This window comes from Lissotriton helveticus, chromosome 6, assembly GCF_964261635.1.
Source record: "Lissotriton helveticus chromosome 6, aLisHel1.1, whole genome shotgun sequence".
NCBI lineage: Eukaryota > Metazoa > Chordata > Amphibia > Caudata > Salamandridae > Lissotriton > Lissotriton helveticus.
Window position 1 is genome coordinate 151,738,936 of NC_136067.1, and position 13,959 is coordinate 151,752,894.

A 13,959-nucleotide genomic window follows, 5' to 3' on the forward strand; every position below is an offset into this window, starting at 1 on the left:
CTATGTCAGCAGAGTATACAGTTTGAGACTGAGAATGTGAAATAAAAATATAATCAATTCTAGATTGAGTATGAAGTGAGGGAGAGTATTAGGTGTATTGACGAAGGGTAGGATTAGAAAGTCTCCAAGTATCTATTAATTTGCATTGTATAACGTTATGAGTGAACAATTCCTGAGGTTTGTTAAAATTATAAGCAGAGGAGGATACTCTATCGATGAAAGAGTCAACTATTTGACTGCAATCTCCTGCAAGTATAAAATGATCATTTGGACATTGGAAAAACGTGTGTGTTATATCTGACCAAAACTGACAATCTGGGCTGGTGCGACTATGAAGTTGAAAATAGAGATCTGAACATTGTTTTTTTTTTTTTTTTTGTAAAAGACCTTTATTCTTCACCTGCATATTCACACAGCTTTTGGCCTACTACCTCTGGGGCCGGCCGCCATCATATCTCACGTACTTTTCATGTTTAGACATTACACAGCCCATGAGCCGCCAACCCAAAGGTGCGGCGGCGTCACATTATACTTATGCAGGCGTGTCATTATCAGAGTGCATAAACATATAGGTCTAATTTTATATATAGTAACTATTAACAACATGAACATGAAGTCATTACACACGGTCATTGAGAATACAAGCAACGACTGTGAAAGTCCTAGTCCGGTCTAGGGTATCATATGTCTGTTGTATGCACTCGGCTCCACGACCATTTGGCTTGCTGCTTCTGCAGTCATATACTGTAGAGGAGTCCCTCACTGCAATCAAGTGGTATGGAGTTCCCGCCCCTCTGTCTCCTTTCCCTCCATCTGTACCAAAGTGTAAGCTAGGGTTTCCACCCCCTCCGCCCCTCTCTTCCAAGTTAGTCTTCTTCCCCCTCTTCATCTGATGTCTTTTTTTATTTTTTTTTTATTTATTGAGCCAGGACAGTACATTGGATACACATCATTTCAAAAAAAGAAAGGAATTAGACATCAACAGTGAACCAGAAAAAAAGAAGAAAAAAAAAGGATCTGTGGGTGTAATTCCACCAACCTACAGACTTACATAAGCAGGGGGAGGTGATAGCAATATAACAGAGCATAACAAGACATTAAACCACAAAAAAGAAAAAAAACATTACTGACTACCTCTTGAGGTAGGATTTATGCCTTCCCGCCAGCGTAATATAGGATTCCAAATAGCCTCACCCAATTTCCTAGCTTTCAATCCCCTGGTAGCATAAATCGATGTCTCATAATTACAAACCGCTAGAAAGCGAGCTAACCACATTTGGAAAGTGGGGGGGACAGAGTCTTTCCAACAGGCTGATATGATTATTCTTAATATAGCCGTGCCAATAAAGACAAGTCTTCTTTCGCTTCTGGTAAACGTTAAGGACCCCTCAAGACCCATTAAATATAAACAATCGGATTCAGGTAATCTATGGCCGAATATTACCAACCAATAATCTGCGATCATACTTTTTACTAAATCTAGCTTACAACAGCTACTAAACATATGAATATTATCTGCAGGACCCATTGCACATCTAGGACAGAGATCATTTTCTCTTTTCCCCAGGTATATAGTTTAGCAGGGGTATAATACAAGCTAAATACAGTTTTATATAGCTGGGCTTTAAGATTGCTAGACATGAGCAGGCGATTGGATTGTTCAATACATTTATACAGATCAACATCAGGATTCTGAAGCTTCACTACCCATTTTGCTTCTGTTTTCTCAAGATCATCCCGGATTTCACACATAAGGGTATCATAAAGGGTGCCGATTCTTGTATTGGATCTATTCACTAACTCCAGTAATTGAATATTTGAAAGATCTACGGTTGATTTATTAGATTTGAGTTTGGCAAATAATTGAGCATACTTAAGAAAATCTCCATTGAGCAGATTATATTTCATTTTTAATTCAGAGAAGGAAGTCTCAAACCCCTTAAACAAGAAATCATGAACCGTAAAAATACCCAGAAGTTTCCATTTTCTAGCTGTAGAATCAAAGCCAATATTGGAAGTGAGAGACGAGTGCCACAAAGGTGTATATCTGGTGATCTTGCTAATTTGCATATGTTTGTGAATCTTCTTCCAAACTTTAAGGGCATTTGTTATAGTTGTATATTGTCGATAGTTTCTATAATAAGAAGTGTCTGTGTAGCGAAGAAACAAGCCATCAGCATTACTCCCCAGAATAAGCTCATAAATAGAAGGAATAGAATTAATTACGCTGTGGTCAATTACGCATAAAGGCAGCCCAGTGATACAAAGTTGTGTTGGGGATAGCTAAACCTCCTCTATCTAAGGGTAAGGACAACAGTTTATGTGACCTCCTAATCTTGCCGTTTTGCCAAATGAACTTGGACATAAGTGAATTTAATGTTTTTAAAATCTTATCATCAATGGCTAAAGGAATAGCCCGGAAAAAATAAAGAAACCTTGGTAGGACATTCATTTTTAAAAAGTTGGCTCTCCCTATAATTGTAAGATATAAGCTATTCACACGATCAAGATCCTTTTTAATTCTATCTAGAAGAGGGTCGAAATTTATTTTAATAATGGTTTTAATATCTGGGCTGATCACAATTCCCAAATATGTGGCATTATTCGTCACCCTAGGATCATTGCAGGCTATGTTGTTAGTGCATATAATTAAGGTTTTCCCCTTATTAAGGGAATACCCTGCGAATTTACCATATTCAGTGGTGAGGTTTTCAATGGTGATAATAGCCTCAGAAGGATCAGGAGTAACAATAGCTATGTCGTCTGCGTAAGCCAATACTTTTGTTTGGTATTGACCGCAGACCACAGGCTTAATTAAATGAGTCTCTAAGAGTTTTAAAATTAAAGGATTGATATATAATGCAAATAATATAGGGGAGCAGGGACACCCCTGTCTAGTGCCCCTGGATATGCTGATGTAGCCAGAAACAGATCCGGGTACCTGAATCTTAGCTTTGGGTGAATGATACATGCTTTTAATTGATTTTTATAAATTTGGGGCCAAAATTAAGGTGTGACATAACCGCCCATAAAAAAGACCAAGAGACGCGGTCAAAGGCCTTTTCGGCATCTAACAGGATCATTGACATCCGGCCGCCCGTGGCAAACATGGAATCAAACAAAGTAATAACTCTATTAATATGGTTGGTAGTCCCTTTCCCTGGGATGAAGCCATGTTGCCACGGGGAGACCAAATGTTCAATGACCCTGCTCAGCCTGACAGCCATCACCTTAGCATATAATTTAGAGTCCGAATTAATTAATGATATTGGACGGTAGGAGGTAACGAGTTCCAGGGGCTTCATCTGATGTCAACGTGTCTTCCTCATCTAATGGTTCACATATATCCCCCCTGAATATATTCCATGGGGTCCAAATCTTGTTCCATTTACGTGGGCAGGCTCTAACGGTGTACACTGCCCTTTCTATTACCATGATCTTATCCATGTTCGTGCACCATTGTGTTAGTGTCGGGATAGTCGGCGCTCCCCATTTCTGTGCTATGTCGCGTTTAGCTACTGATATTCCTATCACTGCCCATTGTCGGCCGTGTCTGGAAAGGTCGTTAGGCCCCCATACGTTAAGTAGGCATTGTCGTGGGTCGGGAACCAGGGACAATTCTAGTGTTTGTGACACAGTACGCATGACCTGCCTCCAGAATTCCTGAATGCGTGGGCAGTCCCATATAGTGTGAAACAGAGTCCCTTCTTCTCCGCACCCCCTCAGACAATATGGGTGTTGTATCTTCTGTATTGTGTGAAGCATCTTTCTCGTATAATACACCCTATGCAGGATTTTTAATTGCACGAGCCGGAATTTCGCTGATATTCCCACCTCTTTAGGTGAGGCTAGAGCCTCGTTCCATTCAGAGTCGTCTAAGTCCCCTACATCCTCCTCCCATTTGTCTTTCAGTTTTAGAGTGGGATCTATCAAATTATTTAGAAGTTTGCGATATGTAAGCGATGTCGCTCGTTCCTGCATAAAGTCCGTGAGGAGGCGGTCCTCCAGGGGCGACGCCTCCTGGACTTTCGTGCCGCTAGGGATGGCCGACAACAGGGCGTGCCGCACTTGTATGTATCTGTATAGTTCCGTGGGTCCAATCCCGTATTGTTGTCGCAGCTGATCGAAGGGGATCCCCGTATCTTTGTCCCACAGGTCTCCCACTGTGGACAGACCTATGTTGTCCCAAGATGTGAACCCCTTGCTACGCCTCAGGTTACCTAGGGCCTTTGTGTCCCACAGAGGGGTGAGTCGTGTGAGTTTCCCCTTCCACCCCAGTTTCGCCTGTGCCATATGCCATATGCCACAATGACGCGGTAAGTTTTGTGGGCCCCACGAGTGAGCGTACCTTCCTTTGATCGTACAAAGGTGCCAGTAAAGTATTGGTGCCTAGTTCTTCTATGTCCGCCCTATAAGCAGGGTCCTCCTGAGGTACATGTAGCCACTGATTGATGGGTTTTAGCTGGGCGGCCCAGTAGTAAAGTTGCAGGTTCGGTAGAGCAATCCCGCCATCATACCACCCCCTTTGCAGTTTGGCCTGCGCTATCCGTGCTGGTCGGTTGTTCCACATGAGGCCTGCCATCAGGGCGGATACCTGTCCAAAGTATCTTGTGTCTACCGGGTATGGTGTATTTTCCAGAACATACAAGAACCGGGGCAAGGATACCATCTTATAAAGTGCCGCTCTGCCCAAGAGTGTCAGTGGCAGCGCCACCCAGAATTTAACGTCCTGTTTCAGGCGGTCAAGCAGCGGTGTTAGGTTCTTCTGAAAGAACTCCGTTGGATTTCTCGTGACGTGTATCCCCAGGTATCGAAAAGAGGATCCCGCTATCTTCAGAGGGCAGTTGTCGCACAGAGTGGGATTCGGACCGTGCAGCACGTACATTTCAGATTTGCTCCAGTTCAAGGTATACCCTGACACTCTCCCCTGCTCGTCGCATAGCGTCAATAGAGCAGGTATACTCCGCTCCGGGTCTGCCTAATACACCAGCATGTCATCTGTGTACAGCGACAAGCGGTCTTCCCATCCGTCGGACCAGGTGATTCCTTTCAGTAGCGGGGTGGAGCGTATTCGGGTCGCCAGCGGTTCCAGCGCGATCGCAAAGAGCAATGGCGACAGGGGGCATCCTTGACGGGTTCCCCTCCCCAGCCGGAATGTTCGGGATATGTGGCCATTAGCCACCACCCGTGCCACTGGTTCAGTGTACAGCAACCGGATCCAGGCCACGAACTTCGGGCCAACCCCCATACGTGTTAGGACTTCGAACAGGTACTGCCATTCTACCATATCGAACGCCATTTTGGCGTCAAGTGCCAGTATTACCGCCTTGTCTGACAATGTTTCCGCTCTAGCCAATACGTTATGCACCCTTCGTAAATTGAGGGCGGTATTTCTATGTGGCATAAAGCCTGACCGATCTGGGTGGATAATGTGCGGTAGGTAGGCCATTAGTCGGGTGGCGAGGAGTTTAGCTAAGATTTTAACCTCAGCATTGAGGAGAGAGATAGGTCGATATGACGCACATTCTCCCGGTTCTTTCCCAGGTTTGGGGATTGCAACAACGGTCGCTACACTTTGATCCAGTGGAAGTATGCCCCGGTCTAGGCTTTCTGCGTACATGGCTAACAGGGGACCACTAAGTCCCTCTGCTGCTGCCTGGTACCACTCCATCGGAATACCATTTGGTCCAGACGCCTTTCCCGGCTTGATGTCGTGGATCGCCCTTTGTACTTCCTCTTCTGTAATGTCCGCAGCCGCTTCCGGCGTGAGCGTCTGAAGTGGGATGTTTCCCAGCGCCACACGTGCCGATGCTGCTGACACTATGGTGTCGGGCGTGTACACCCCTTCAAAGTATTCAGCTAGGGTCTCCACTATCTCTGCTGGGCTCGTGAGTACCGTCCCTTGGTTGTCGCTAATACGTTGAATTCCCCTGGCGCTACCTCCCCTCCTATCCAGCCATGCCAGCATTTTCCCTGCTTTATCTCCTACATCGTAGACTCTGTGTGTCGTGTCTATCATCTGAGACACCGTCTGCTGTCTTACGTGTCCCCTAAGTAGCTGCTGATTTAGGAGCAGGGCCTGTGCCGTATCAGGTGTAGGGGTCGCCTCATGTGCTACAGTCGCAGTGTGTAGAGCTAATTCCAACTCGGATATCTCACGCTGTAGTACTCTCTTATGGCCCGTTACGGAGGCAATGGCCTGCCCCCTTAACACCGTCTTGTACGCTTCCCACAGGGTGGCTGATGACTGAACTGACTCGGTATTTTCTGTAAAATAGTGTGATGTCGTTGCTTTAAGCGTTTTGCGGATCTTGGGTATTTTGAGATATGATGCATGCAATGGGAAGATACGCCTACGCGACCTCTCCTGTGTGGATAGTGTGAGCGTGACCGGGGAGTGATCTGATATCCCTCTAGGGTGGATGTCTACTGTATCTACTCTCTGTATGCCGTTACCCAGTGCTAAGAAATAGTCAATTCGTGATAAGCTATTGTGCACTGTAGAGTGATAAGTATACTGCTTTGTGGCGGGGTGTGCATAGCGCCATATGTCGACTAGTCCCATGGCGGTCATGAATCTCTGGATCTGCGAGGGGCCCCCCGTTTGGGTTACTGTTGGGAACCTATCCAAGAGGGGATCTATCGCTGCGTTAAAGTCCCCTCCGATTATGATGTCTCCCTCGGGCAGGGTCAACAGGAATTCTCCGAATGCTGGAAGTGTGACCGAGTGCAGTGCCGGAGGAACATACACCGATACCACGTTCAGGAGTTTCCCCTCCCACTGTCCTTGGAGTGCTGCGAAGCAACCCTGCGCGTCTGTCTTAGTGCTTAATGTGATGAATGGAGTTGACTTCTTTACTAATATGCCCGTGCCCCTGGACCCCGTAGTAAACTCCGAGTGCACCGCCATTTTGTATCCCTTCCTATCAAGGGCCTTGGTCGTGTTTCCCGTGAGGTGTGTTTCCTGGAGTAGCACCAGGGCTGACCCCTGCCTTCTAACTGCATTCATCACCAACCCCCTCTTTATCTTATCTCCCAGCCCTCTCACATTCCATGACATGAGGCGGAGAGGAACCACTTGTGATCTCGGCATCCCTCCCTCAGATGTTTGTGATTGCGTTTCTTGCATGTTGTGGTGTGTAGCTTTGATAGTGCCTATCGGATGTTATTTTCGGGGCGTATCTCTCCCTAGCCTGGCCTGGACCATCAATGCGTTCTGTTACGTATGTAGACCCGAACCGTGGAACTTCAACAACTTTTGAACAACCCCTCCCCACCACCCCCCTTCCATGCCTTCCGTGCTCAACGGGCATTCAACCGCCCGCCACCCCAACTTAGCAGAGTGCATAGCCCTTCCCTTTAACAGTGTACTTGCGCGCTGGGGTCCAGTATCCTCCGGAGCAGGCGACATCCCTGCCCTCCTCCAATCCCCCCAGGCCAGTGTCCAGGCGTGTCCATTCAGCAGAGTCTTTTGGCGGTCAATGTTGTGAGTGACACCTCAGATTTATCATTCAGTCCCTCCTTCTGCTCCTCGGCTTTCTGGCGTTGGCGACTTATTCACCTCCCCTCTTCCAGATGGATGGGATTCCTCGCATGCATTTTCTCGGTGATTCCGTTCGGGTCTATTTGCGTGTCGAGGGCGGCCAGTGGGTCGCCATCCCTCTAACCAGTCCTGTGCCATCTCCGGTGTGTCAAAAAAACAGACCTTGTCCTCCGCTACCACTCAAAGACACGCCGGGAAAAGCATGGAATATGGCAAGTCCTTCGCCCTCAGCGCCCTCTTAACATCCAGGAAGGTTTTCCTCCGGCGCGCCACTTCAGCAGTATAATCCGGGAAAAAGGCAACTGTCGAGTTCTGGATACGTATGGCTGGAGTCACCCTCGCTGCCTGGAGGATGGAGTCTCGATCGCGAAAATTGAACAGTCGTGCCAGGATCGGTCTTGGAGTAGCCCCCGGCTTTGGTGTCCCACCTGGCACTCGGTGGGCCCTTTCCACTGAAAAGAAATGTCACCTGCCCTTGGGTTGCAGGTGAGTTTTAATCACGTCTTCTACATAGAGGTCCATTGCCCCTTTACCTTCTGATTCCGGGACCCCTAGTATTCTAAGGTTATTCCTCCTCGAGAGTCCTTCTTGGTCATCTATCTTGTCTCTGAGGGATTTGTTTTCGGCCACCATCTTCTCCATTGCTGCCTGTAGTTCTGACACATCCTCCACCAAGGATTTCGTCACCACTTCCACCTGTTTCACTCTCTCGTTCATTTTCTGAAGATCTGCTCTGATCAGGGTGACCTCTGTAGCCGTAGATCCCACTGTGGTTTGTACCTGTGCCAGAGCATGCATTACGTCTTCCAACGTCGCTTTCTTCGTCCCTTCACCGTCTTGTGCTTTCCCAGGGGAGTGGCGCGGTTCTGTCTGGGGGGGTTAGTCTTGTCATACGCGAATTTATCAAGTTTGGCCTGGGTTGAGGTCTGTCTAGGGCCCCTACCGTAGCCTCCGGATCTCTTGATGGCTGTTGCTCGCCAGCGCGGAATATGTGGCCGACCTCCTTTACTGGGCATGCGCCAGGTCCCAAGTGGGGCGTGCTGGTAAGGAAGCGAATTTCCACTCGTCTAACCGTCCACCATCCCTTATGCGTGGCGGCGGGGGGGGGGAGGCCCCTCGATAGTTTAGGACGCCCCCGTGTGACGGCGAGAAACTTCTGCCTATGTTAAGGCCCTGGCCTCTGTCTCTGTGCCAAGTCTAGGCCTCCCTCTAGCGTGGCCCGTCACTGGCTCCAAGGTCACAGTCACTGACAATATTCACCAGGCCCCTCGTGGATATGGAAACTGCGACGCAGGGTCTGTGTGCTTCACTCCCCGTGTCTCTGTCTGGGGGGGCTGTGCAATGTCTCAGTTGTCGGGTGGGGTGCCCAAATCCCACGCACCCAGGGCCAGGCGCAGGGGCGGATTGCCGATATCCGGGCTCGCCTTGCCCCAAAGCGGGCCCTTGCCGTGTCAGCTCACGTTAGTGCGCCGTGGGTCCTGGCGTAGCCTTCCTCTCGGGATCCGATTCCAAATTACAGGGCGTGCGGGGCCACACAATGTTGTCCCCCTCCGCCTACAGTTGCAGGCTCTCTGCCCAGACTCTTCTTCACACGCGGGTGCGCTGCGCCCCCCCCCCGCCGCCCAGCAGATGTTCGCAACCTCCGTTGCGGCCGTTCTACACCACACCGGTTCCAGACGCGGCAGCGTTCTCACCGGTGTAGGGTCCACTGGCTTGGGTCTGTTCGCCGCCCCCTCCGCCGCCGATATACTCCTGTTTTACGGTGTCAGCGACTGTTTCCGGCGCCGGGACCCCGCCGATTCCTCACTTCCGGTCGGGTCGCAGTCTCAGGACAGTCCGCTGTTTGTCTCCTCCCACAGGCCTCACCTCGCCGGGCGCCGCCGCCGCCGATTCCGGTGTCCGTCGACTTTAAAATTCGCTCCGCAGGGCACCGCCCAGTCCTAGACCCGGTGAGTCTCGTCGGGGAGTGTTTCAGATCGGATTATTGTGCCGGATTTACTGGGGATGTCGCCTCGTCCACAGAGCTCCTACGTTACGCTGCCGCCATGTTCGGCTGCCAGCCACGCCCCCCCAGATCTGAACATTGTTAAGCATCAAACAGGTAAGCAACCATATTCTTTCAGAATCAGTCTCTCGAGAAATTAAACTAACATTAAGCGATTTTTGACATAACCTTGTAACACCTTTCTTTCTACCATTACCTGGTCGAAAGAAAACATTGCAAACCCACCCTCTCTTTAGTTTTATAGCTTCGCTGTCAGTTATGAGGGTTTCCCCAATCCCTTAATGTTTCAGGATACCATTTCTAAAGGCGTACAGAAAAGATTGCGATGGGTTGTTGAAGAAAAAAAGACAGATATAAAAGAAGGACCAAGTAAAAAATGGCAAGTAACAAAAAGAAAACATGGAAAAGATAGGGGATGAGAAGAAAACAAGTAAAAACCAGGAAATTAATTAGGAAAAGAATTAGCAATGTAATAAGAGTTGAACAGCACAGAAGATATAAACAAGAGAGAACATACCTAAAAGTATTTTGAAAGAAAGTGAGGTTTGTTGAGCCCACATAGAAGGATGACACAACACATCCGAACTCCAGGGAGACGACAAGAGGGAGATTGATGAACGAGGGTGACGCACTGGGGAATTCAAAAGATGATACAGGAAGATGAAAATCTGTGAAGAGAAATATTTGGTAAGTATCAAAGGACAAATTTTAAAAGACATTAAAATGTGTGCAACATACACATAACAACTATATTATTTGCCTTCCAATGAAAAGATGATACTGTAACATGAGCAAATTATTTAACATATCAAGATTTGACAGACTTGGAAGTGTCTATGTATTCAACGTTGCATGCTTGACAAAATCGTCTCAGACGGGCTGGAACTTCAAAGGTGGAAGTCTTGTTGTTGTAGGTGACCTTGAACAGACCGGTTTGGAACAGACCCAATCGGATCTCGATGGAACAAAGAGCTGGTCACATGGAAAGAAAGTCCTTACGTCTGTCTTTAGTAGGCTTGGCGTAATCCTGAAAGAAATATAAGGGATTGCCTGACCATAAAATTTGTTTTTTGGAGCGAGCTGCCAACAGGACTTTGAAAAGGTCTGTGTATTCTAGAAAATAGAGAATAACGCCTCGAGGCCATTTGGACATAGACGCATCATGAGGAACATGTCCAAGTCTGTAAGCACGTTGTAAAGTAAGGGATGTGAGTCTGGTATTTGTAATAGCTTAAGGTGAGGATCTGATCCTTCTGTTCCCACCAGCAGACCATAAACACGTAAATTATTCTGACGATTTCTGTTTTCAAAATCTTAACCTTGTTTCTGTAGTAAAGAGGCCTGAGATTGAAGACGGTTGACTGTGAGTGCTTTGTTGGCGAGATTAGAGATGTTCTGTTCAGCTGTCACCATCCTTTCCTCTAACTTAGAACATTTATCATCAAGGCTTTGAAGTTTTACATTGGTCTCTACCATGCAGGGGCGTAACGCCCTAATTTCTTCTAATATTTCCTCTAATATAAGGTCCATAGAGACGGTGGAAGAAGATTTGGTAGGGGAAGGTGGGTGTTTTTTTAGACTTTTGATGGAAATTGTCTCTGCTGTATTGAAGTGGTGCCACCTAGAGGTACAGCTGAAACAGGACCCTGAGAAGGAGAAGAAACTGAGTCTTCCATGACAATTTGTGATGAAAGAAAGGAGAATGGAATGTTAGAGTTATGTGGGATAGCTGAAAGTGCTTTAGGTAAAGTTGTAATCTTTTTTTTTTCTGCCCATGAAATGAGGAGTGCCAGGTAGCAAGGTCTGGGTGATGAAACAAAAGTTCCATACAACCCCGAGGCACAGTAGGATATTTTGAGTTGTCCTTTATATGTGCTGCAAAGTTTTAAAAAAATGTCTTGATATAGGTGAGGAGAGATCCAAGAGGGATATATTTGGTGTGATATGCAGGCAAAAATGGTAAAATTGTACCACCGTTGCGTTTATCTATGATCTGGAATCTTGTCATGAGGATGGTTCCATGGCTGTCTTCCTCCTAATGGTGGGCACCAGATGAGGGAAGAGGGCGTTGTGCTGTTGAAATAATGTATGCAGCCTCAAATGACCGAGAAAGGCATGTTGGAGTGTCAGCCCCCGTTCACAACCTCTGCGCTTAAACAGACTGCGAGCAGCATTGAGAACATCTGCCTCCGTAGATAAAAACTCTCTGTCACCTCACGGAGAGTTAAGAGGACACCACCATCTTCATAGGGCCCCTCGTGAAGTATATGTCTTGGCCGCAACAAAATAAAACACCAGTGTTACTTGTACTGCTGCGGGATAAGAGGACATTATCTCCGTTTTTCATTTCTTAATATTTATTACAGTTCTCTAGTTCTTTTCTTTTTTCCTTTTTATATCTGTAAAGATAAACTCCTAAATATAATACTTGTTTTTCAGGGATCTCATGGAAAAAAATATGTATATTGTAACATTTTTTTTGACACACATTTGGAGAGGCAATGTTAAGATTACAATTTCTGGCAAAAATGCCATGCAATTTCAACATAGAGATGACAGGATTGATGGACGTCCACGCAGTTTTTATGAAGATTATAAATATTTTATTTCATTGCAGTGCATCCACAGCCAACGCGTTTCGCCCAACACGGGCTTCTTCAGGGCTGTAAATAGTACATAATATAAACATATGTAAATATTTTATATATATAATACACAGGATTTAAAAACTAGTTTACAAACACAACTATACACAGACATATTCAAAAAAGGCAATGCCAAACATTACAAATTACATATATACAATTTTAAAAAGGACGAGAGACTGAAGAGGATATTGTTTTATACTAGTACCGAGAAAGGGTCTCTCCTCAATTTTTGTTCTGAAAGATTCCTTCTCACAGTACTTCTATGTTCTATATTGTTAATACATGCATAAGAAATTCGAATTACTCTGTATACTTTTGGAAGAATTAAATAATCAGAAGACCATTCCAGCTATCAGTACCTAGAACCCAGTCTCAAAGAGAAGTATCTCTTTTAAGGTACACCATCACAATTACGTGTAACACACTTTTAAAAAAAAAATTATTTTTATTAAACAGAACAGATGGGACAAGTTTACACACAGACAGAATAATATGCATTGTGTAGATCAACAGAGCAGAGCAACCACGGACATCATGCAGGTAACATATAAGGAGTATACTTATCGACAATTCGGTATCATTAATCTCTTACATTTCCAATCAGTGTCATTCTGAGGCACTGTCATCGTCAATGAGGTTAGGAGGCTCACATATATTACCCCGAAACGTATTCCAGGCCCCCCATATTTTCTCCCACTTCTTGGGACACCCACGATGTATGAACACCGACTTCTCTGCCACCATCATTCCATCCATATCCTTGCACCATTTACGGAGGGTGGGTAGCGCTTCTGAACCCCATAATAGGGCAATGTTACATTTTGCGACCATCATGCCCAACATTACCCAATCCTGCTGACGGTGATTTAAATCGTTGGGCTCCCATACATTTAGCAAACAACCACGGGGTTCTGGCACAAGGGAAATATCTACAGTTTGGGAGATTGTACGCATGACTGCCGTCCAGTATGCCGCTATGTGTTTACAGTCCCAAATGGTATGATAGAATGTCCCCTCGTCCCCACAACGTCGTACGCAGTATGTATGTAAGGCAGACCCAATCCTGCACAACGTCGTTCTAGTGTAGTAAGTGCGGTGCAATATTCTAAGTTGAACAGCTTGAGCCTAGAGGGTATTGCTGTTTCTCGGGGGGACGAGAGGGCCACCCGCCACTCAGACTCCTCAAAGTCGCCCACGTCTCCGGACCAGCTTTGCCTCAGTGTGGACGTTAAGTCCGGAAGGTTATTAATCAATTTTCTGTAGGTCAAGGAGGTGGCTCTATTTGGCATACATTCAGTCAGAAGCCTATCTTCCAGAGGGGAGGATTCCTGTAGGTCCGCACCCGCAGGTATGGCTGATTGTAGTGCGTGCCTAACTTGTAGGTATCTGAACTTCTCCTTCTGTGTCATTTCGTATTGTGCCTGGAGGTGGGAGAAATCTACCACCTTCCCTCCCTTCCAAAGGTCACCTTCCACTGAGATGCCTATATTGTCCCATTCCCGGAACCCCGTACTGTTACGTAGGAAACCTAATCTGTAGGAGTCCCACAGTGGTGTCATTTGTGTGATTGTCCCAGAGCACCTAAGAGGCCTGTTCGCTTTATACCATATCTGTACAGAGTACCGCGTGGGTCCCAGTAGATCTGATGGCATGCGGCGGCTGTACAGATTTCTCAACAGCCCTCTGCCCTCCAAGCACTGTCTGTCAGATCGCTATGCCGGTTCAGACTGCGGGGCATGCAACCAGTAGTTAATCTGCTTGAG

General features: G+C 46.6%; 1 protein-coding gene across 4 annotated transcripts in view; it reads left to right on the forward strand.

Moving 5' to 3' along the window:
• The window catches only part of CLIP4 (CAP-Gly domain containing linker protein family member 4), a 370,258-nt gene that overhangs the window by 135,632 nt on the left and 220,667 nt on the right, over nucleotides 1–13,959 (forward strand). The gene's annotated exons all lie outside the window — the stretch shown is intronic.